General features: G+C 39.5%; 1 long non-coding RNA gene across 1 annotated transcript; it reads right to left on the bottom strand.

The window, feature by feature from the left end:
- Positions 1 to 130: 130 nt before the first annotated feature.
- On the bottom strand, positions 131 to 25,108 carry LOC113121727 (uncharacterized). Its single transcript, XR_003294784.1, has 2 exons — positions 24,979 to 25,108; positions 131 to 945 (listed from the first exon to the last, which is right to left on the bottom strand). It is a non-coding gene; the product is annotated as an uncharacterized LOC113121727 (long non-coding RNA).
- Between the last annotated feature and the right edge of the window lie 1,823 nt (positions 25,109 to 26,931).

Here is a 26,931-nt window from a genome sequence, read left to right as displayed (position 1 = left end):
TACTTTGGCTATGTACATGTTGAAGATTTGTTCATTGCCCTGTCAGACAAAAATGGCAGCTTCTGCACAGAAAATAGCCGGAATTGTGCACTGGACTCTCAAGAAATACACACACATAGTAAATATCTGCCACAATTAAACATTTATTCAGACAAGTTGGCAGTGCCAGAAAAGATATACATGCAAGTAAAAATTTTTGGTTTTAGAAACTATTACAAAACAAAATCTATTCCTATTTCTGTCAGTGGGTTGGGCCTTAAATGTGCCACATCACACATTCATAAAGTATTCTGGCCCAAACTTCTCATGACCTCAGCATACTTCCTTTTTTGAGAGCATGGCATTTTCATTTTTAATCCTGTTCAATGTATTTTTTGAATTAAATATTTACAGATATTAAATATCAACATCAGCCTCTTAGTCTTGAAGTCAGTCATACATTTGGCATCCTGGCTGTTTAGAAACTTTAATGTGTAATGCAGAAATGACTTTCTTTTACCCATAAAGTCTCCACAGACAAATGGCTCACATGCTGTTAAGGTTACAACTCAAACATCTGCCTATAATGACACCCTGTCAAGGTTGCATCTGGTTAAGGACTCCTGTAAAACCCTGAAAGCAGATCATAGTGCAAAAGCAAGTGATGAGCACCGTTCCTTTAAGCAGACCGGCATGACAGTTGTAACACTAGGTACTTCCCGACCACAATGTAGTGTACCACAGAGGCCCAGTCAGGGTGTATATGTGTCCTCTGACCAAAAGAAGGAAGTTGATATTATTGGTGAGCATACATGTGTGAGAGTGTGTGTGCACTCTATTAAGACATAATGAAACTGAATCCAACACTGCTTCCACCTTCCGCATCCTTCCTTATCCGATCAGTATCCTGCCTTACGAGTCCAGGAGTAAGACTTCAGCTGCATGAGGGCTTGCAAAACCACCTCCCTGAAAAAAAAAAACAGGAAAAGGAGATAAAAACATGTTAAGGGTTCTACAGAGAAAGAATTAGCTCATTAAAACCATAGTTGTAATTCAGTAGATTCAATATAAATTAATTGAGGTTCAGTTCTCTGAGTTGCCAACAATCACCACAGGTTGCCTGATAAGAACAAAATGATTTCACTTTCCATATTCGTTCAAAGATTTATTTACATACACTTCTGAATAATACCACTCATCCAGAACTCTTCTCCATGACTCCTTTTTCACCAAGGCAGTTCTAGCTCTTGTCCGGAGCGAGTGCCAAGTTTTGAACTAGTTCTTTGCATTTCAACAGCTAAAGAACTGGCCATGAAAACTGGTGCTAATTTGCCACCAACTCTTTTGGTCTAGAGGCAGGATTGTTGTGACCAGCAAGATCCAAATCCAAATATAACATCCAACAAAGCAGAAACAGTGTTGAACCAGCTCTGAACTGGCTCTACCACCAGTTTCAAACTAGCACTTAGCTAGTTCATGTTGGCTGAACAAGGGTATGTGTTTGGGGTAGTGTTGGTTTTCACTAAGGATACATACACACACAATTATGCAGGTCTTAATAGTTATACATCAGGTATAAACATATAGCAAGAGTACCATGTAATACTCTAACAGAAATAATAATCAGCAACAAACTGAATGCAACAATGGATGAATAATAACTGAATAAAAACATAGTAGCTTATACAGTATGAAACCTACTGAGTAAATGTGGTACAGTTCCTTTAACAGCAGTGAAATTACTGTGCTGTACTGTACAGTAGCAACACTGTACAGTACATTAAATTTACAAGCTGTAGCAATCAGGGTGTGAATTACAGGGGGGCTTGGGGGGAGATTTGACTCCCCCAGTTGAGGCTTTGACCCTCCCAAAGACGTTAAAAGTTATAGCCTGGGGTGGGGGGATTGAAACATTTACACATTTATTATAATTCATCTATACCCACTTATTCCTAGTAGTAACTAGGGTCACAGGGATCAGCTGGAGCCTATCCCAGCTCTCTTTGGGTGAAAGGCAGGGGTCCACCCTGAACAGGTCCCCAGTCCATCACAGGGCCACATAGAGACAAACAACCTCACACACTCACACTCACTCCTATGGGCAATTTAGAGTCACCAATCAACCTGACATACATGTTTTTGGACTGTGGGAGGAAACCAGAGTACCTGGAGAAAACCCACACAAGCACAGGGAGAACATGCAAACTCCACACAGAAAGGCCCCTGATGGGTTTCAAACCAGGAACCTTCTTGTTGTTAGGCAACGGTGCTAACCACACATCCACTGTGCTACTCACATTCATCATAATTGTTAGTCATAAATGTTAAACTATTTCACAAAGAAACATCAAAAACAACATCAGATGCCCTTAACATGGATCATACCATTTTCTTCTCCATATATATGAGCCACCAAAACACAGCGACTTGTACCAGCTGATTAAAGTGTTCCCATACTATTCAATGGCTCTTTTGGGCTTATTATCAGACCATAGTTATGGCTCAGTAGGTCCCTATTCACCTACTGAAAGCTTCAGTGGGTTGTTATCATCCCATACATCTTTACTGTTGCCACTACAGTCTTGATGACTTGAAGACAGTACATCAATACTTTACGTATGTCCCTGTGTGTAAGCATGACAATGACTCGGTTATGTTTAGGCATTAAAACGTCCTGCAAGTGTTTCTGTTATTATGTCCTCTCCATCTATATCGGCAATGCTAGACTAAATACCAGGAACACTTTGCTGTATAATGCAGCACAGCTCAACAACAGCACAAACTACATCTCCTGAAATAATCAAACACTTCAATCAACACCTCTCTGAAAACAGTCTGATCATTATCACCTTCTTAAAGGAGGATTTATTGCAGGATTGCCTGACTGCATTAGTTGTACGCAGGTGTGCCTAATAAAGTGACAGCTCTGTAAATGGCAGTATGACTCCATCAAATGGAAATAACATGTCCTCTGTACCATTTTAAACACTTTTTGCCAAAATCCAGCCTAATTTTGTCAGGATCTTTGAGTGTAAACTGTCTTGACAGGTAAAAACAGCTTCATAAAGCAAAGGGCAGCATTTAAAGGAAGCTGTCAGGAAGTAATGGATGTAATGCTTTCAAATGGAGTTTCTCTGTTACTGCTGATATCCTCCTCCACCTCCTGGCCCTGCACCTAAAAGTGTGTGACTACAGCTTGTCGGAAAATGACTCAGGAACAACTGAATGCAAAGCTCGGCATAGGAAGAAGGTGATCAGTAACAACACAACACTACTATCTAAAATCATGAGAAGAGTTATGTCAACAGACAAAAAAAAAAAAGATTAATCTTGTGTGAAAATCAGATTTTAATAAACTCATTTGTCACTATGTCACAGTTTTTTTTAATCTTTTTATTACTGGGAAAATGTTTTCATTGTGGTGCCTGTGACAAAATAACCTAGTTTATTAAGTTTTTGTTATGGCAAAGTCCAATTTTTGTGCCTATAGAAATAAAATCTAGTTTGTGCTGTGGTACTTCAGTGATTTAATACTCCAAGTGGTAGAAGAAGTACTGAGATCTTTTACTAGAAGAAGCAAAACAATGATAAACCAATAAAAATGAAATACTCCAAAACAGTACAGAAGTATCTGTCACACAACATATGTAAAGTATCAAAAGTAAAGATACTCATTAGTCAAAACAGCTGCATTCAGTGTGTTATAGTCATCATACATATTGTTTTAATGCTTCATATAATGTTGACTAGTTTAATCTATAACAATTTGTATTTTATAAAGCGAGAAACATTTTATTTACACAATTGTAGGAAATAGTACTATAAGCTTAAACTCAATAATAGAGACTTATAAAGTCAGTTATTTGTATACAATAGGTATACAATTTCAGAAGTACAAGTACCTCAAAAATCTCTTTTTGCTTAAAGCAACAAAAGAGTCTTTCATTAAACACCTCTGCCTTCAAGCTACTTAGTTCTTTGAAACCCTCAGTTCTGCAAGGCACACTTTCTGTTACTTTTTGTGTTATTTTTTCACACCTACTTGAGAGTCACAGAGGATATTATAGAGCTGTGTTCACAAACTGAGTAGTGCTCTTTATGATGAGTAAACTAAGTACAGTTGCTGGGTTGTCCCTTAAAACAAAAAGAAACCCGGATATGTGCAGCAGAAAGTGAAAATGATCAGATGTGTGGTTTATTTGAAGCTCATAAATAGCAGAGGAGCTACATGACTTTTAACGACCGACTCCATCAGTTCTCCCTGTGCATGATCGGGGGACAATGATGACATGATATGGTTCACACAGAGGCTGACTTCTTGGGTAGCTGAGCAGCTGTAGAAGCAGGGACACCACGTGTCAGGGAAGATGTATTTCCAGGGGGCTGACAGAGTATTACAAAGAATGTGGGCGAGGTTGTAACCAACACGACCCAACTGGCACCCTGCCCTACTGCCTCCTCACGTGATCTCAACCCTATTTATGGAGGTTTGGTATTTGAGTATGACTTCGCTAAAACTGGCATGGAAATAAGATTCACTCACCGGGTCCTTGGTCACATGTGCCTTTATAGCATGCACCAGCTCTTACTGAGAAGCACACTCCCACTGTAGACTCATATCATATGGTGTACTGCACTTTACTTTACGCACCTCTGCTATTTATACATGATAAGCAGCAGCCAAACTAACTGCAGCTCAAATACAAAGGTATGCAGGGGAGCTTGCATGATAATTCTCACAGTGACTTTGGTCTGCTGTGGGAAATCACATCTTCTAATTCAACTGGTGTTGAATTGACCAGATCAGCCACTTGATAACAATGACCAAAGGCATGGGCTTGTCTGCTGTAGGTCAGACTGGGAACTAGTTGGCTGCAGTCGATAAACACCATGATACCACCAGGATTTCTCATTTTCGGAGCAACACGATAGACTGGAATCAGCAGCCACCATAAAACCGAACCAGATTTAAGTTTCTTATCCAAAGGATGGAATTGATTTGGTCAGACATGAAAACAACACAAGACCAGACCATCTTAGGATCCTGTTTCTAGTATGTTCTTACTATCTATGTATGTCTTCCCCAGAAACTACCTATAATCTGTCCACAACATCCCCTTTTACAGTTTATTTTCCATGTCCACACACAGATGCAAGTTACATGGAACATGGGTTTATGGTATTTACTCAAATTTAAGGAACAATCCAGAGCCTTAACTATAGCACTTATAGAAACACAGCTTGTAACACAATCCAAATGAATAAAGTAAAGGAACAAAAAAAAGGTTATTTGACAAAACTGTCAAAAAATAAAACTTCTACAAATCCAGATCAACTGGTCAAATATCACCTGCTTAAGCACATCCCCTAATATGATCTGATACAACCTCCAGAACAGCTGCTAAAGTGACTGTGCAGTGTTTAGACAACTAATGTTTTTATAGTAAAGAATTAACTTTAAACTTAAAATGTGTGAAAATTCTTGTTCACCCAGATAAATCCACCTCACTGGATCATGGAGGATGTGTAGAAAATAATATCTGCAGTGATCTGCTTCTAACTACTTGAATGAAAGCAACGTCAGCTCCTTTGAAGCACAAGTTACTAAACTCGTCGAACTCCAGCTGCTTCACATCTCCACCGTAACATGAACCAGCGTGAATGTGCAACAGCATCAATGACAGCAGCGACTGCTCTCAAAATGATCTGTGATCCATCTGTCATCAACAACATGCTCATTATCCAAAAACCTCTTGACTGGGGCTGACAAACACAAAGGCAACTGTTGCCAGAAACCATCCTGGAGTGTGGTTTAATGTGTGGGGATGTATTCATAAATACTCTTTACACTGGAGTTCTCCTTGATATAGTCAGATAGATTGGTACACAGACAGACAAATAGATAACTGCATCACTGCTCTCATACATGAAACATGAAGTAAAATATTTGATTTGGATAGTGATATTTTTTCCAGCTGATAATACCTTGACATGACCATTCTGCACATTAACACGATCCAGCAGTCATCTTATTATAGCAGTTTGTAATTATTTATCCCAAGTCACTCCGTGCTGATGCGCAAACCGTCATGTCTGCTATTCCTGGAAGTTCAGTGCAGAATTTATGTGATATAATTAATATTCAGAAGTCTGACATATCTCCAAATGTGGGAAGGGATCCTTATAACTGGCTGATGCTGAGTTCAGGGCTTGGCCTTTTTCAGTATATTTCAGTGATTTACCCACTGACACGCTGACCGACAGCTGCTCCAGAGGAAAGCCAGCATGCAAAAGGAGCTGCTCAGTAATGAAGCACTTCCTAAAATCACCCATTTACAAAGCAGAGATTTCTCCATATACTGAGACGCCGTTATCCAGTTAAAGTGCGCTAAATGGTTCTTTCACTGCCAAAACCAGAAATAAATTGGCTCCGATTTTTCAGCTACTCTTTGTAATGAGTCAGTGTTGCTAATGTTTCTCTTCACACAGCTGCTAGCCTCATGAAAAGTCCATTTTCTGTTGCCAGAGACCACACATATGAAAAACTGGGGATATTTTAGTGGTCTCTTCCTGTCTCTCTTTGAGTTATATGAATAGATTCAAATGAGCCCACAGCACAACCACGAGGAAACGTGAATGCACCTTTTTATTTCTTTGAAATTCACTTCAATCGGAAAGAAACTAACAGCTGATAGCAGCGCAGTGTGAAATCAGGGTGCTATCAGGTTCAAGGTGCAGAAAGATCCTCCTCTCCTCAATGCCTTTAACACAAGGAGCCAGTGAAGTCATCACAGCTGCTGCGACTCTCCCATAGAGGCCGAGTGAAAGGTCATCCCTCCAGCTGAGGGCTGTAAATTCAAGATGTAAAACGGGAAAGACGTACGCTCCACTCAACAGGTGCAGATCGAGAATGAATGGTCACCCATTTTTTTTTTTTTTTTCCTCTGAAGGAGCAAGGACAAAGAGGAGTGAGACAGGAGCATTCAGCCTGCAGAAGTTACGATGTTAAAATGGCCTTAATTAAAACAAAGATCGTCCTTCATGAAACCGCTGCAAATTAAAGAACTGAGACTGAAACTTGGCTCATTTGACTCATTTTGAGGCTGTAATTTTTGTCAGTGCAGGAACAGTCAGACACCTATACCTAACATTTTTGTCTCCATTGAAAAAGCATAGGTTTTCTCAGGTGATGTTTTCCCAGTTTCTGTGGAAAAAATGTGTATATTACTTCTAATGTGATACTCCATACTAATTAATTTAACACTGATGCCCAGAGGCTTGAGAGGTCATAAATTACACTTTGGTCCCAAAAAAACCAAAATAAACCAGTCAGTGGCATCAATGTCTTCATCATCCTGAAGCTGCCTACACACTCTGGCCCCATGAGGCCAACAGTCACACTGTCCTGCACCAGGGGGCCCCCTGGGGCCCACTGCACCATTGCAGGGTCTGACAGTCACTCTGAGGATTTCATACTGGTACCTCAAAGCAGTCTAGGTACTGTTGGCTCCTCCAAGAATGTGCCTCCCTAGACCATCACTGATCCATCACCATAACCTCTCAGTGATGTTACAGGCAGCGTAACATTCACCATGGCGTCTCCAGATTCAATCACCCCTGTTACATGTGCTCAGTGTGAACCTGCTCTAATCTGTGAAGAGAACAGGGCACCAAGTAGCAGATCTGACAAATCTGGTGATCTCTGGGGAATTTCAATGGACTCACATAGAGCTGGGCTGTGAGCACAGGTTGTAACCAATAGGCGTCAGGCCCTTATTGTCCACAATTATAATGCAGTGTAAAACATTTATGTGAAATTCACAAATGATGTATAAAAATCAGGAAGAAGCAAATGACTCCCATGGACAGCCTGTCATGCCTATATAAGACTGACTGTTCTGTGACATTCATGGGATTTACCCTGTTTATTCTTCATTCATCTTCACTTCCGAGTGCTAGGAAATGCCCCACACAAATCCAATAAAGGAACAACCAGGCCTCACATGAGCTTTCTGATGTCATGGAGCGTTTATTTCTGCTGTAGGCATGTCACCCTGATCATTCTCAGAAAAAAAAAGGCCAAGAAATTCCCTCTCAACAGATGCAGAGACATGTAGCTCTGTACATGTAGGTCATCCGTAATTCACTTCACAAGCAATTTCATTTAGAAGAAACATGAATTTATGGTGTTAAAAGAGTGAGGAAATATTTTTGTGAAATTTCCTGGTCTTTGGTGTTTTCATTGACAGCTTTGACATTTTCCATGAAGTCAGCTGATCTGGTTGACCCCTCCACGAACCATCCAATGCTGTGGATATTGAAGATATACTGATTTATCTAAATGTCACAAGGTATTTTGTGTAGTTTTTCTGTGCCCAGGAGGCAGCAGCTGAAGCTCTGTATACTGAGAAAAAAGTGTAATGAAACAGAAACAGTCTAGACATGTACATGAAACATACCAACATGACACCCAACAAATGAACTTCTGAAAGATGGAAGATCTTAGTCACATATTGATAACATTTATAACTCTGCCTGTTTAAAACTGTAAAAATCAAGAAATACTATATTTTGTGTATAGTTGTAGGAGATTTTTAAATAAAAGAAATAAAATGAGAAAATAGAACATAACATTAGCTGTTCCTGTCGTGCAGCAAACATGACCTGACCGTCTGGAGAACTGAGGACACATCCATAAACCTGAGACATGACCTCTGACCCCGCGCGACATTTTTAACTAACCAAGCTGTATGAGACTGAAGTTTAAATTTGAAGCACAGGGTTAATCAATAACTTTGGTAAAAAACTCAGTGGTGGAAAATAAGCTTGTGTGTCCTCTGTACAGGTTTGTGATAAATTGCTTCCATTTTGCAATGAAACCGTCGGATTAGCTGCAAAGTTTCTTTATGGACATTAATTCAGCTTCTTTTATCTAAGTTACAGAAGTTGAAGCTCTCGCCCATTCATTTCTTCAGCCGACTTTGAACTCTCTCAAACATGCAAGGCTAAATATTTACACGTCAGCCCTTGCTTGTTTAATGTTAAAGGCACACTCACACAGCAGAGTAAATGAATGAAAAAGCTTTAGACAAAACACCTCCAGCGACTGATGAGTACCAGGCCACTTTACAGCGCTGGTCCCACAGGTTCAACATCCTTTTCAGGGCATGGGAGACAGGGACCCAGGGGTCTCAGTGGAGAAGCACAGCCCTGCTGACACTGCTGTCTCTGTGAAAAGAGGTGATCTGTGCATTTAGAATTGGCTCAGGCCCAAAGAGATTAAAAGGCGGTGGACTGAAATACCATGTGAGGACACTACAGACAAAAAAAAAAAAAAAAAGGTCATCTGATTAGCAGTGAGGCTACTATTCATCATCACAAAAGAATGGCAAGCACTAGAGAGTTTTTAAACACTTTTTTATTAATTAACCATTTGCTAAACCCCACATAGCTGAGCAACTAAAACTAGGCACAACAACCACATTTTCCCAAATAAAGATTTCACCAAATATTAAAAGGGATATTATAAATAGTTCGTGGCACGGTGTCTAGATTTGGGGAAGTTTATACTCCAGCAACAGCAATGAACTCAGTGTGTCAGAGAGGACAGAAGCTCAGTCAGTTAACTCAAAAAGAGCAAAGATGTTTGTTTTTTCTACCTCCTGCGTGGATTATCAACTGAAGATGATAATTTTTTGACTGGGACTTAGACTAGTGGTAGTTTAATAACACAGGTATTCGCCCATTGTGCTCCCGTTTACAGTGTTCTCATTTTAAAACAAGTGAGCTGAGGTTTTCATCCAACTAGTGGAGATAATGTTTGCTTAATTGGATTTGCTAGATACAGCTGATAAAATCTGCTAGTTACAGTTGTTGGCTGATAAAATTCTCAGTGGTCAGCTAAAAGTGAGAAGCCTGGTTTTTCTTATTTACATCTGAAATCCCACAATCCCCTATTTTTTATTTATTTATTTTTAAATAATGACTAAAATTCCTTGTGGACATAACATAACCTGTTCCTGTCACACTGTTAAGCTCACCATTGGAGAACATTGGTCACCGTCATCATTATTATTATTAAATGTGATCAAGAAACAAATGACAATCGTATGTGTTTTTTCTAAGTCTGTCACAGATCTTTACACACAGCCTTGTATTGAAGTGACAGCTTAGATGTCACATAGACTTTCTGTTGGGCAGTCACAGTGACCTTGCATAATGGCCTGTGTTAAAGCTCATACTAAAAATGCCTCATGTAATGTTAAGAGCAAAATAAAGCAATCTCACACTTGAGAATTGCAATCTAATCTGTGGTGAATCAGCAGCAACTGAAAAAGTCCCATCCTGTGTCTCTCTGGTAGAGAAAAGAACAATAGCGAGCAGCAGGTAGAGGAAACAATGTCCAATGTCACCACAGAGGAGAGAGTAGGATAAGGCATGTTGAACAAAAGATTCAATTAGTGCATTTGTAACAACATGGAGCTTCAAAATTGTCTTCTTCATCCAAGATGTTGAATTGATCATGAATCTCAGACAAACAAAGACAATCTGCTGTGTGACTGAAAGGCTCATGAGACATGGCAGAGCACAGATGCTGCTGGGATGAGGCAGTTTTCAGTCTGGTACTGCATTTGTCTAAATTGGCAGAACTTGGTGATTAGATTTACAAATACTAGTGCATAATTTCATTCAGACAAAAAAATTAATAAAATATGGCACACAAAACAGTCATCACTACAAAATCTGACTGAGTTGGAAACAAAAAAAAAAGTTTATTTGGCTGTTTTACTTTTGGTGTTTGGATCAGCCACTTGCTGCTTATAACCAACTACAAATCCGTCGACCCATAGCTGCTACCCTCTAAAGTACTCTTGAAACTCAAAATGAAGAAAGGCTGAAAGGCTAACCAGGTGTAATATCCTCCTTATGACTTTAATTCATTTGTTCCAACAAAATGAAACATTTTCTGGTTTCAGAATCTCAAATGTGAATATTGACTGTGGTCAATCAAATGACATACAGTATATACTGACAATAACATCGATTGACAGTATTGACAAAGGAACTAATGTAGTTACAGTTACAGTTTGGCCATTACCAATTTGACGTATGAACTTAATGCATTAAGCTGGAGATGATTTTGGGTCATCAAAGTAAGAAAGCAGCAACAAAAAATAAATAAATAAAAATGACCGGCCGATGTTTTCAAAGGTTTTTATCCAACCAACAGTATAAAACAAAGATATTTTAGTCATTCTTTATTATTAACCTATGATCCAGGACCAGGATCAACTATGTCAACATTTCCATTCAGACATGTCACGGCCATAACGTCTCTCTTCATTCACAGTCAGCAGCTACATTCTCCTGTTTTATAAAGACATGAAATGCCTCCAAAATATGAAAGATTTATATTTAAAATACAGCATTAGAGGAGACATGGGTGGGTTGTGGACTAATGTTTCTTTTTACTGCAGAACAACAGCAGTATGCAGTATAACTTCAGTGCAGATATAAAGGAGCTGTAGTAGTATATGAATTCCTGAACACCAACACACTGCACGAAATTTGTATTTAATGGCAGCATTAGAAGAGTGAGGGCATCAAAAGAACATGGCAGAAGAAAGAGCCGCTCTACCAGGAAGCCTTTTGGAGGTGGACACGTAGCAGAGCTCACCTGTAGGCTCAGCTCAGGAATGTGTTTGCTGATTAAAATGAGCTGAGCACGTGATACTCATAGCATACGATGGGTGCATACGAGCAGGGGCCCTGTGGGGAAATACACTTATTTCATTGAATGGGAAAACAGCCCTGCTCTTCCCCTGCAGACAGCTCCATTAAACAGGACTAGGGTGAGCCTGCTGGGCTCACAGTGGCAAGTCACCAGTGGCACAGTGACTCTCCTCCTCCTCCTCCTCACACTGTATCTCCATTAGAGGCTGGAGGTGTCAGCTGGTTGCTGCTTCTGTTGCTCTATTGTCACGACCGATGTTTTCACAACTGTCCTCCAAGGCCGACAAGATCATTCACAAAGGTGACACGAGGGGAGTGGCAAAATAATTTAAGGGCTTCAGTTGGCTTGAAGCTGTTGAAACAACTAACAAGAGTCATTATTTACATCCACAGATTACTTCAGTATTGGTGAAAGTTTCATTTACTGTCTTTATTGACTCACCCAGTCTTTAAAACTCGCAGTATAATTTCCAAGGTAAGTTATAAGTTGTGTTGTTTTATCTAACCAACAGTCCAGATCCAAAACCTACAACATCCTCACAGCTGAGATGCTGGAATCAGAGAATATTTTATAGTTACTGAACCTAGAGATGATTCAGTGATTGCCTCCGTGATAACATCTCCGTGGTGCAAAAGCCTGAATTATAATACTATAAACTGATGTGCACAGTTTTGTCATCAGATCAGCTCAAACTCACTGGACTTTCTTTCTCACATACCTTCTCACCAGTGCCTGAAACAGCACCAATGCAGCCCCTTGGCTATTTTTTGCAGCACAGAGCTATTTTCAGTCTGAACGTGGTCTTAGACCCAACTGGCAGATACGTCCCCTGCATCTCTAGCAGTACGATAAGATCTGTCCCCATGAACCAGCTTCAGAAAGAGGAGGGGTGACGGAGCGAGAGGGTGCGGGGCAGAGATAGTGGAAAGAAAGATGGAAGAGCTCTTTAATAGTATGATTCAGCAGACGTATCAATTCCCACAGATGGCAGGCTGGCTGCTATTGATTTACATAGCAGGGGGAATAAAGCGGCAATCAAAACCGCCTGAGAGATAGACAGTCAGCACATCAAAAGGTAGTGGGATCAGTGCACCTGAGGCTCCCTGTCAAACCCAAGTCGGAAAGAACACAGGCTGAGCTGTGTGAAGTGTGAAGCGAATGTAGGAGAAAGTACCACAAATCAAATCAATCTGGCGAGTTCAACAACATACACAATAAAACACAAAACCTTTAAATGTCACTGTCCACACAAGCCTGGTATCCACCAAGGCTGAAGCAGTTTTTAGTGAAAGCAGGTGTCAGAGAACATCCTGTGACACCTCGACACTGTACAACAGCTGCACCTTTAGCAGGCACATTAGGTAACGGCAGAGGATGGAGGAAAGGCAAGAAATCAATTTTCATATGAGGATAAAACAACCTGGAGCTGCTAACACAATAATCGCTCCTCTCCACTAACACTGCACCTCATTTGGGAAATATAACACAGCCTTGTTTCAGGAGTAAAGCTGTGTTATTCCTGTACTAATCACCTCAATTAATTCTGCCAGGCAGGCACCAGCCTGACCTCCAAACACTGATACGTACTGATCAGACGCTGAGTATTTTGGTACCAGAGCTTTAATTATCATCATGATCACATGCTTCTAGGTCAATAAATTACAGAGAAAGAGCATTGTGAGTATTGAATACAGAAATCATGTAAACAGTCCCTTTCAGACATGCACTTCATCCACATGAGTAAAAGTGCTGGAAAACAGCTCCATTGCTTCCGTAGCACTGAAGGTTGAACTGAAAGCTGCCACATTAACATAAAGGCAACAGCAGCAGTAAACCAACGTAGAAATTTAGATTTTTATTCTCTTAAAAAATTTCTTCTAAATTAGACAGTGGGTAATCTCTGTGCTATGCTCGGTATGAATGGAAAGAGTAGCTTTCTTAAGACCCAACATGGCAGGGTGGAGCATGAGAAACTGTTATGTTTGTCAGGACCAATTTGTTAATCCTGTATGAAGATAAAGAAAATTATTATAGTTGATTAGTTTTGGCATCTTAGTGTTTTCTGTCTCATTGTGCTCCGTCATGTTTCCTTACGATTAGACCATCTGTTTCCAGTGAATGTGTGTGAGGCTCTTTCCCACAGACACAAGCCTGACCACCCCAGTACAGATGAGTAAATCCATAATAAAACAAACATTTTCACCTAATACTGTGATAGATTTTTTTTAAATCAATTCAAGATAAACATTAAGTCAACATTACAATTTTTTTTACTTCTGTTTGCTCTTTTTTGGCCTTTAGTCCTTATTAACCTGAGCTCATGTAACTCACTTTTCATGCAATGCATGAATAATAAATCTCTAATAAATACTCAGATGAAGCATATGGTGTTATTTATCACCGAGTGGTTTGTGTTCAACAAGAACATTTATGTTTAAATCATTTCAAATTTTTTAATAGTGGCACAAAATAACACGTTATGTTTCCAGTCAAAACAGACCAGGATTTTCCTTTTAGTAATTACACATGAAACCCTAACCATATTATAAAATCAAGTCTAAAGGCATTAAAGGACAACAGTAACGATTACAATATTACTAACAATAAAAACATTAAAATGTGTACCCCTGCCTTTCACCCAGAGAGAGCTGGGATAGGCTCCAGCAGATCCCTGGGACCCTGGTTAGGAATAAGAAGGTATAGATGATGGATGGATGGATGGATGGATGGATGGATGGATGGATGGATGGATGGATGGATGGATGGATGGATGGATGGATGGATGGATGTTAACAATATGGTTTTGTATCACAGATATCAAAACAAATCACCTGTGATAGCACTTGAACATCTGGATTTATATAGTGGCAGGAAAAACTGCCCGACCAGACTCTGTATCCCATAAACCAGTGGTTGATTAATTTTGAGATTTATACACACCAGACAAAATCATGTCAGTCTACCTTATTCTAGTTCTCTTTGTAAAGGCATCTCCCTCTAAGTTGGCCACGTTTATCATTGTGGTTTCAACTGACTGCCAGTTCGAAGCAGGCTTTTATGTCAGCAATCCAGGACACGGCACATCTTGCCAGTCCTGGAGTCATCCTGATAACATTTTCAGCTGACAGCTGACCTCTACTTTCAGGTGGAGATCAGGCTATAGCCCCATTCGTAACACCAACCTCAGCAGTGCCCTGCTCCTTATCACTGGACTCTTCCACCTCTGTTATCTTCTGGTCTGGATAATTTTCTGTCTTGTCTTCAACCTCTGACACTTCCTGCCCTGTTGCATCTTCACATACAGTTTCCTGGCCTCTCTCCTCCTCACCAGTGTCATGACCAAAGACAAGATCAACAGCCTCGCCTCTGTTGCTTTTTCATCATGCTGCCACAGATGGAACTGTGAACATGGCCTTAAAAAAGCTTTATATACCAGGGCTGCCAGAAATGTTCTAAATATTATTGAAACAATGTTGTGATTGTTTTGTTTTTTTTGAGAGAACGCCAACAGGTGCGGCTCCCATGGGAGAAAGATTGTATTGGGTAAAGGTTTCCATGGAGGTCTACATGAAAGCCAAGAAGGGGAGTGAAGTGTGTGTGTGTGTGTGTGTGTGTGTGTGTGTGTGTGTGTGTGTGCGGCACACTCAAACACATGCATGAAAGGGTGTGGGAGAGGAATGAATGATAAACGGGCATGTGCCTGAATTGTTCTCAATGTTAAACCTTTATTGTATTGTAGTCTGACCCATTCATGACCAGGAACACTACATGCCCACCAAATAGAACACCAAGAATTTAATTAAATGAAAATGATCAATTTTGTGTGTATGTGCTCAGATGCCCTTTGTGGACAAAATCATTTAACCTCACCTCAGAAAAATACTAACTATATTTTTCAGTTGTAAATCGGTCAAATTTGACTGGAGCGTTAGCACAAGTTATTTTGTGTTTATGAAATCACTAGATATGTTTTGATGTTATTTTAGACTCCGCCCTAAGGGTGTAAGGCAAAGCACAATGGATCTATGGCAGGGCAGGGCAATCCATGTTCATCGAGGGCCACTTCCCTGTTTGTTCTCCAGCTATCCCTGCCCTACCCACTGCTGATTACCTGGATCAGGTGTGTTCAGTCGATGACAAGCTGGAAAATACCATGAGGGTGAAATAGCAGATGACAAAATGAATTGGTACCTTCCAGCTTCTGGCAGAACACGCCTGATCCAGGTACTAAGCAGTGGTAGCGCAGGGATAGTTGGAAAAACAAGCAGGGCAGTAGCCCTCAGTGACCAACCCTGATCTATGGCAAAAGATCTGAGCAAGGGAAGCAAGGGCAAAGATGGTGCAAACTGACTTATCCTGATTTTTCACAAATGAAACAAACTGCATGAAACAATATCTCCTCTGCAGGATGGAGACACTTCATCCCTAGACCCTGAGTATCATAACATGACAATATATGAAGCCTAAAAAAATCCTTTTAGGTACTCAGCATCCATAAAAGGGGTGAAAAAGCTAAGCAGAGAGTGTTTAAAGGGAATTAAGGTGGTAAATTAACTACAAATGCACAAAATCACGACATACGGGAGCTACTAAAACAGGCAGCCATCACATCTGTGCCTTCTTGGCAGTCATCTATTACAAATTTGATGTTGAGCTAACGTTCAAAAGGAGCGATCTGTGATTGAATGACTAAAATGTACAGCCGATGAATTATTCTGAATCACTATTAAATGACCACAATGGTTGCTATAACCCTTAATGTCAGGGTGTCCAATCCTGGTAAACTGTTCTTACAGGAATCTGTTATTCAGAAAACAAGATAAGTGATCTTTTCCTTGGTACAGTTGTGATGTAACAGACAGGCAGCCTGAGGCATATTTAAGCAGAATCTGTTAAGTGTCTCATGTGTGCCGTCTGTTTCCTGGACCCAAAATCAAAACATTCATCTAAGTCAACAGAGACTGAGACTGTTTTTGTTATGATCCTTCATCACAGTGCATATGTCCCAGAGTCAGATTTAGTTAGATTACTATAAAACTGCAATATTTCACAAAGAAAATGTAAACAAAAAAATTAAAGACTTCAATTTTGTGCATTTCCTGTTATTTTATTTTTTTTTAGTTTCTGCTCTGGCAGTCTGGGAACCGCTGGGCAGGAGCCATTACAGAGTCTGTTTAAATGCCACCAATGTTACAGAACTGATGCATAAAAACTCCTTGTGTGGGAAAACCGTCAACACAGCAGATTAGTCATCATATTTGCATAGAGTTGGAATGCATTAGTCTAATCTCAGACTTAACACAGCCTGTGTAGGCTTCACTTTTCATTGCTGAGGGCAAACAAAAGGTGCCTATCCATCTTGCGATCCCACAACTCAACAAAGGACTTTTGAAACCTGCTTATTAAATGTGTGGGCATGTTTCCTTTCACCAGCACAGTGACAGGACACATAAACAAGGTATGTAGGTCAGTCAAACAGTTTGTGTCTGTTCTCGCCCTCCACGCCTGAGGTAAACTGACGGCAATGTCAAACACATTGTGTGCCGAGTTTGAGTCACATCACCCACACAACTTGGGAAGCGGAACAGGATTTACCTGCTCTTTGGTGTTGTTTGGTGTGACCTACCAGACCCACCAAACAACACCACACGTAATGCGCGCATCGACTTGTCGACCTGCACAGACCGACTGTTTGACAGCAGCTGAGGCTCACCTTTCCTCTTGTTTATGATTGAAGTTACTCAACAAACTCATGGATGTGTTTATAGAATAATGTCGTTTGGTGACAAACTGTCCTGGGCTATTTGTAGTGAGTGGACAAAGAGAAATTCAGAGAATAACAAGATTAGGCACAACATGTATAATTCTCTATCTCCACCATCATATTTTGATTCTTATATTTGATGAAAGACAGCAGGTAGTTATTATGAAGACAATTTTACTTGACATGCAGAAGCTTAAACCTGACAGCAAAATGAGGGCGAAGTATTCTCTGCCAAAAAAAAACAAATTTCGAGTGCTGTTATTTACAGATGTTTCACAAATATCCATAAATGAGGCGCACTGACAATTTCAGGTTAGGGTTAATTCCTGCATAAACTACAGGAACATTGAATTCTGTTCAGATGCTTACTGAAAGGTAAAATAACAAGCTGCTCATGGAGCAAAGTGTGGACGTCATTAGTGTGACTGAACTTCAGGATCAATAAATCCCATTAGTGAAGGAAGATGTTAACAGAAAATAGTCTGGATATTTTACTGCCTTTAGTAGAAACAGCCACAACACTATTGAGGGAAATCAACAACGTCATCTGTCTGTATGCAGATTAGTCCCTGTTATGTCTCATCCTGATTCTAATCATGCTGAGTATATGATATGGAGCATACACTGGTTATTCATATTCTTGGATGATGTGATCTAACATGATGTGATCATCTATGTATGAGTGTCTTTACTTGATATTAAACCATCTCTGTCTTTTCTGTATTTATAACCATCATTCATAGGGTGAGACTTGTACCTATTAATGTTCTGAACACATTGGTATGATGCAAAATTTATTTTTCACTTAGTTTAGTTTTCAGTGCACACTTTATCCCTGCATCAAACATCTGGATTTATAACTAATACAAATAATGAAAATGCTTGAGAAATCAATGATTTTACTATAATTTGTAGAGTGCAGATCATTTTTTATAATTATAGGATTTTCTTTTATCATACTCATTACATACATATATATATATATATATATATATATATATATATATATATATTATACATAATTAGAGTTGAGTGCACACTTACACGCAGGATGACATTTTGATGTTTGGCTTAAAGATAAATAACCTGGCTACTCGTGTGTGATCCTTACACAGCAGTGGGAGCAAATGAGGCGCGGGGTTGTAAAATAAGCAGCAACCTGCAGGCTAATAACGTTACAGTGAGTGTAAAGTGCTCAGTCCATGCTCAGTACCAGGTGTTTAGCACAGTAGCCGCAGGTTTTTTTGAAAGTTATTTTAACAAGGTAAGGGTGTTGAATGGTAGAGAATCACAAAGTAAACAGGCACCTGAAACTGCTTTTAAAATATTTCTTCCTTCTGTTTGGCACTTGTCTAACTTGTGGCATCCTACATGACTGCGGGGCTCACCTATGCCTAAAAACAGCTCTGAATGTTAATGTGCAAGGACACGGCCTGATGAGTCCTCTAACATACAGTGCTCTCCTTCCACTCTTTCAATACAGTATCCAGGCACAACACTGATACAATTACTACTAGAGCACTGTAGAACATCTGGTAAACATCAGGGAGCCTGTCTGTCATGTCCCAAAATGCTAAAGGAAGGCAGTGCTCACATCACGTCACAGTGTTTTTGGTATATGCTTGACAGTTCTGCACGGTCTAAATCAAAACTCTGGCACCAAATCAATCAAAGCTAATAAACCAATCACAGCAGGCATCAGAATAGTAGGTGGCCATATGAATAGCAACAATTGTGATTATTTACACTATCAATTGATCATTTAGTGCAAGAGAACAGTGGCAATGCATCATTTTAGAAACTGGACTAAGTATGTCTTTGGTACATGCATTAAAATTATTTATAAAGGTAAAGCAAACCAAATCAAATTAACCACTAATCATTCCAACTATGTCCTATCGTTGAGTACCAGGATGACATAGTACATTTGTAGGATGATCTTTACTTCATAAGGATCGCTGTCACACTATAGTGCATGACAATTCTCTCTCACTCTCTGTGCACTGATTTCATTACATTAAAAAAAAAAGCTGTTGACTGCAGAATTGAGCAGCATTTTGTGAACACTTACTGGTCCATTTGAATGTGGACGGACCAACAGGTCGGAAAAATATATTGTCATAAAGTGACTTAATATTTCTGTTGGAAAGTCGAACAGAAAGCACAAAGGCAAAACTATAAACTGACTTAGAAACCCTCCAGAAATATAGAACAACTATGATCAGACACAAAATTATCACAAAGACACAGCACAACTATAAAAAGACACAAATCAACTTCAACTAAAAAACCTACATACACTACACCTTTAAGTTGGAGGATAATTGATGATCTGGACTTCCTGTGGGCATTTTTTAAACATGATTTGAAAACTGGAAAAATGTTGTAAAATTTGCCTTTTTAAACTCCCCTTTATCAAAATATATATTGTAGTAGCACACAGATTAGATGATGGCATCATTCACCAGAGGGACTAATACTCTTACATAACACCCAGACTTTGCAGTGAGCCACAGCATTTCTAGCTACAGACATGTTTGGATGTGCAAAATACCAGATGACACATTGGTATAAACTGGCATTTCTAAAAACTGATAACCTGACTGGATCTTGGTTTTCTATTGTGGTTTAATGTTAACTGAAATGCGGTCAACTCAGGTCTGATGACATTCCCAGGTCCGACCACCAACCTACCAAAAAAACTATTTACCTGAGTGTGTTCGTATATCTGTAATGTCTGTATAGTACAGTACTGTAACGTCTCCTGGCATCTCACCGCCAAGAACTTAACTTTGAACACATGCCCTGTTTTTGGAACCGGTGTCTGTTCTGCTCGATGTATTACTCTGTGATGTACAGTTATTATTCTATTTATTACAGTCCATAATAGAGAAATGGCAAACATAAAATTTCACTGCGTTGTTGTCATTTTTAACATTGTTAATTTGTATTCTCTCAGACAAAATACACACTATTGATTATATAGACAATCGCACGCATTAATCAGTACACACATCTGTTTTTGACCCCTACCTTACCCCTTATTTGTGCTCTTGCAACAAATGGACAAATATGCAGCTGCAGCATCATCATTGTTTATACTACTACTACTTTTGGCTGCTCCCTCCTTCCATCTGTCACTGATTCCCCCCATCTTCTCATACCAACTACCTGCATGTCCTCTTTCACCACATCCATAAATCTCCTCTTTTGCTCCTGCTTGGCAGCTCCATCTTCAACAGTATATTCCTTATCCGTCCTCTGCACGTCTAGACCATCTCTATATGGCCCCTCTCACTTAGTCCCCGAAACACCCAACCTGAGCTGTCCCTCTGCTGTGCTCCTTCCTAACCCTATCCATCCTTGTCACTCCCAATGAGAATCTCAACATCTGCATCTCCAGCTCTGCCTCCTGCCTTTGTCAGTGCAACTGTCTCTAAACCATACAGCATAACTGGTCTCACTACCATCTTGAACACCTTTCCTTTCATTCTTGCTGAAACTTTTTTGTCACACATCGCTCCTGACACTTTTCTCCACCTACTCCACCCTGCCTGATCTCTCCTCTTCATCTCTTTTCCAACCTCTCCATTGCTCTGAACAGTTGACCCTAAATACCTCAAATCCTGCACCTTCTTCACAGCACATACCTCTACCTCCAGGTTTTCCTCCACCCGCTCTCTGCTCTCACCACAGATTGCCATGTCCTACGTAAACATCATGGTCCACGGAGATTCTTGCTTAACCTCATCTGTCAGCCTGTCCATCACCGTGGGAAACAAGAACGGGCTGAGGGCCGATCCTTGGTGCAGTCCCACCTCCACCTTGATTTCATACTGCTCTCACTACTACTGCACCACTCGAACATACTTCTTTGCCACTCCAGACTTCCTCATACAAAACCACAGCTCCTCCGTCTGTTATATGCTAAATCTACAAAGACACAATGCAGCTCCTTCTGACCTTCTCTGTACTTCATCCTCCATCAGCAATCTCAAAGAAAATATTGCATCTGTGGTTCTCTTTCTTGGCATGAAACCATACTGCTGCTCACAAATGCTCACTTCCTTCCTTAGCCAAACTTCCACTACTCTTTCCCATTTCTTCATCATCTTTATGCCTCTGTAGTTTCCACCACTCTGCACGACTACACTTCTCTTCCATTCCTCAGGTAACCTCTCCCACTTCATTCATCAGTTCCTCAAAGTACTCCTTCCATCTTCTCATCATACTCTCCTCACTTATTAGTCCTTCCCTCTTCCCTTGGTGTTCAACCTTTTATACAGCTCATTGTATGCTTTTTGTTTGGCCTGCGCCACCACCCTCTTTACCTTACATTGCATAGCATCATCATGGTTTATACTCGCCAAAATGTGCAGAGAATGTAAACGTTGGAAACTCCTGACATCAAGTATTTGGTGGCACAGCATCCAAGAGCGGAGGTCATATTTCTGAGCACTGTGTTCCTCAACACTCTCAGATGGTAAAATGTCTAACACTGAAAACACTGTGCAGGCAAGAACCTGACAGCCAAACGCAGATCGTCACCGCCAATACAAATACACACTGACCGCCCAGAGACAGACACACACAAAAAAAAATGAAAATAAGGATGCAAAAGTGGAAACTTATGTGATTTTATAATAATGATGATGCTGTTTAATGAGACACAGCCATGAAGAAAAAACTAGTGGGTGAGCTGCTGCAGTTTTGACTTCCAGTGTATCAAGCGCTTTAATCTATTCCAGCTTCCAGCCCTGAAAAACAAAGATTACATAACCTTCATGTATTCCTCTAATGTATCTGAAAGGTATATGTTTAGTCGTGCTGCAGCAGTGGAGCTTGGCTCAGTTTTCCTGGAAAACATATAGATCTCAAACATACACTTACAAAACATTTACTGAGGACTATTACAACTTTTAAAGAATCAGTCAAGCTGAGAGCTGGTGCAGTTACAGCAATGCAAAAAAAACTTCCTCCTCACTTGAGGAATAGCTCATGACTATGAATCTGACTTCACAGAGATCATCAATCAACATCATCAATATTCATCAGAAGCAGTAAAAACTGGAGAACTACTTCATCCAGGATAGGAAACTAAGTCTTTTGTATTTTATGTGTCCATATTTTTTTTACATCAAATAAGTACATTGAGACCATTTATAGCCTTGTACTTCAAAAGTACAATAATCATAAAGTCAATTAAGTCTTTTATAAAGCAAATGGATATTATTTTCTTTTATATCACTGTATGTTTTTTATCACTGCAATACCTTTGTTTAAATATCTTTGAAAACATCATCTTGGGCTCCAGGAAATACAGAACCTTTTGCATTTCATAGACCTAATCTGTAGTGTAGGTCATCATGAGATTGATGAAACTGATGATGAAAATGAATAAGCACTCTGGCCACAGTTTGTGTACCATACATATCAACACATCACAGAGTAAAGTGTCATCAAAATAATCACTTTAAGCATGAAGGTGACTATAATGGTTGGGAGAGGGTTGGAGGAAATGGAAATACCTTCACAACACTGGTCAATGTTGCTGAATGATCATCAAACACCTACATGTATTTACCTCTAAGACAAAATGACACTTAGCTCTGTGATTTGATTAACACTAACACAAGAAAACAAATTGGAGCTAGTTTCAGTCCTAATCACTTGGGCTTAAATACTGAAGAAAAGTGAAATTGTAATAAAAGAATGTTTTTTTTTCAGTGATATGCATTGAATTTTTTTTTAAAAATCCAGGACAACAGGACCAAAATATCTCACGTCATCATTTCCATAGCTATAATGCTACAAATCATACTGTATTTCTTTTGTGGTTAAATCCCTGGTTTCAGTGTCTCATTTTCAGACCTTCAGGGGCAGTGAGGACTCTGGTTCTTTGATAAACTGTGACCAGTTCATTACTCAAACTTCATGACTTTAAGGACTGGAGTATTTTTTCCAAGAATCAGGCCAGTTTTCCCTTTGTATTAGAGCTATCTGAGCTTTCCAATCAAGTCAAGCTAGAAAAAAGCTGCAGGGTGACGTATTAGGCCCCAGACATACTTAACAAAGAACATAAATGCAGACGCTTTGAGCTGTGCAAGATTAGTTTCATGTGTCTTTGCGTTCTTGAGTGTGTCACCACAAGCAGCAGTGTGGGAGTTGCAGTGAGGGGTGGGGTAGCATTAAAGAAGAGAAAGCTGTCCTCTTCTGTTTGGGTTAACTTCCCCTCTAAACAACCATGGAAATGTTCTTTACTTCAGCTGGCTGATGTCACTTGTACCAGTCCCTCAGAGCGGTGACTTTGTTCCACAGGGAGGTGTTTTGGGTCAAGTCATCGTGATTAAACCTGGGCCAAAATTGAGTGTGTAGCAGGTCCTAACTACCCTACATATTGAAATGTAAATCACTGCACTTTATATTCAAATCAATCCCAGTTAGAAAATAAAATGCTTCTCTGTAGATGCCTTCTTTTTTTTTTTACCTTAAAAAAAATGGCTAAACTATGCTCACTGGGTACAGATCCTAGATTTTCTGCCATAATTATGTCAGAGCACTTCTGAACATTGATTCGTATTTTGTCTGGACACAATGTCAGCAGGGTGAATGCAAATAGTCATGGAGGCTTGCAGTTTGCTCAGCACACACGCACGCACGCACGCACGCACGCACGCACGCACGCACGCACGCACGCACACACACACACACACACACACACACACACACACACACACACACACACACACACACACACACGCCCTGCCTGCCCTAAAAGTCCACACAATGAATCCACACATATCCTAATCTTTTGTGGTCCTCCCATGTCTCAGTGTGGGTGTACCTCGTGTTTCCCAGACATGCCTTTCCACCATCTGAGCCAAAGTGCTTCTAAATCGATTCAACATTTACAGATATGCCTTCTTATATTTTATATGAACAAGCTCCACATAGTCAACCAAATAACCTATAAATTCAGGAGAGGTTTACCTGCTGCGATCATACATTTCATTACCATCCACACAACTGTACTGTATCTCTGTGTCAGTGGAGAAACAAACAGCAGCACTGAATCAGTACTAGGCTTTGTGCTCCAGAAAGAATCAGGGCTTGTAAAGGATACAGACTGGGCTTCCATATAAATTAAACAGCATCAGCTGAAAACAACCATTCACAAAAACACATGTGTGCTGTTCATATGCCAGACTGTAAACTCTGCAGTGTAAAAGGAGTTGGACAGACAATAGAGCAGCTCAGACGAAAACAACACTTATCCTGAGAACAATAGTTTCAGACAGTTTCTATCACCAGATGAATTATACTCACATCAGAATAAACCACTGCAAAGTCGATTTACTCTGTTAAATTAAGTTTTCCTCAGACAGACTGAACGGCAAAGACGCTGACTTTATAATATGATCAGGATTATTAATGTGTCTAATTAAAGGTTTGTTTTGAAATCATAAATGCAATCGACAGAAATCATAATATAAACTCTTACCGGGCTGTTCGAGCTGGTTTTGTTACATCCTGGTTGTTTTGTTTTATTATTATTATTCCTTTTGTCTGATTATCACTCGAGCGTCTCACAGACACAAATCTCGACTTCCATGTGCTCGCGACCAGGACCACGCGCTCACCGAGAGCTCTGGATACGGCGCGTGACGTCACGGCGAGACTAGAAAGCCGGTCTAAAAAAAAATATGTATATATAATTTTTTTTAAAATAAATAATAATAAGGAAGTGACGATATTATGATGGTATATTATAATATACGACATTAAATGAACATGAGACTTATCTTTAAGTGTTGTTGTTATTATTATTATTATTATATGGTAGTAGTAGTGATAGTAATAGTAGTAGTATTAGTAGTAGTACTCGTTGTAGTAGTAGTATTGATATACATTAATATATTACACTTAATATTTATCATTATTCATCATAGCAATCATTAGTTTTTTTTCAAAAATGACCAACTGGACTTTGTTTTTGAGGTTTTTCAGAGTAACTGAGAAAAAGTACTGTACTGTGCAAGTACTGTAAATACTTTTTACTTTGCATTTATCTGATAACATTAGTTCCAACAAGCTACTCTTCTGAATCAGATTAACAATAATGAATACAATAAAATCATAGGACATATTCACCAGATGCTCGGGAGTATGTAGTGTCATTCACATTATAAGTATATATGTTAATTAGTATTAGCTCCACCTTCACCACCTGTAACATTAAAGTGATGAACACAATAATGCATCACTAATTGTAATGACTGCATGATGAGTACGTTTACTCTGGCTACTTCAAGTACATTTGAATGCTGATACTTTTGTACATCTACTTGAGTATTTTTACACAGTGGTATTTCTACTGTTATATAAGTTAATCAGGATCTGAGTAATTTTTCCAAAACTGGTTATCTGCATATATGGGTGTGACTGCAGCTGTATCAAGCTCTTTTGTTTTCATTCACCAAAAACTTGATCTAAATCTCATCTGAGACATAAAACGATTTCTTAAAAACCAGAAACAGCTTCAATGATCGAGCAGGTTTAAGTATCTGAACGTTAATTTACTGTTTTTTGGACTGATTATAGTTGCAGTAATTCACTGTTTTAAATGATATAGACCTTTTTGGTGGCATGGTCATAGAAGGAAAAGCACAGGAGAAACTGATGATATTCATGATGGTTACATCATGAATGAATATGTTTTTAGTGTCACACACCACATCCAAGTTAAAAACTTGTCCATGACACAAAGCGATTATCTGATAAGAGACAGAAACAATTTAATAGGAGCAATATGTTTAATGAAGGATTTTAACTTATGTAACTCTCAATGTTCATGATGAAAATGACCTAAAAGAAATTAGCTGTGTGTTGATGAACTGTTTGACGTTCAAATTGAAGCAGGTACAGCTCATACAGCTGAATTCCCACCTTAAGCTAGAAAAGACATATTGGATTGAAGTTTGGTCATTATGGTGCCAGTAATATTAACACATTTTTAATACGTTCCCACATTATATTGCCCCAAATGTTTCTATGCATATATCCATGATGTCAGTCAAAGCTTACCTTGTGTTGGTCATGAGAGGTTACACCTTCAGGTGACATAATTTCACCCAGTAAGAGGGAATCTAGACGGTGAGCCATGGAAACTCCAAATTATCTTTCAGGTTGGAAAGATAAACTGGAGTTTCCATATCAGCTTTCTCTCAGACTGATGAAGCCACTCAGACGAGTAGTGAAACATTTCGACCTAAAAACTAGAAGTCCAGTTGCCATGACTCGACCTCTAGATAACTTCACCTGGACGACTGAGCATCTGCACTGACAGTAAGAAGGAGATGAATGTCTTCATCTTAGAATGATCACATCTGAAAATGAGCATCTTGCTCCTTGTTAGAGCTCCTGCAGGTCAAAATATGCAAACATGCATGTGGCT

Source organism: Mastacembelus armatus, chromosome 20 (genome assembly GCF_900324485.2).
Source record: "Mastacembelus armatus chromosome 20, fMasArm1.2, whole genome shotgun sequence".
Classification (NCBI taxonomy): domain Eukaryota; kingdom Metazoa; phylum Chordata; class Actinopteri; order Synbranchiformes; family Mastacembelidae; genus Mastacembelus; species Mastacembelus armatus.
This window is presented reverse-complemented; position numbering and strand designations above follow the sequence as displayed.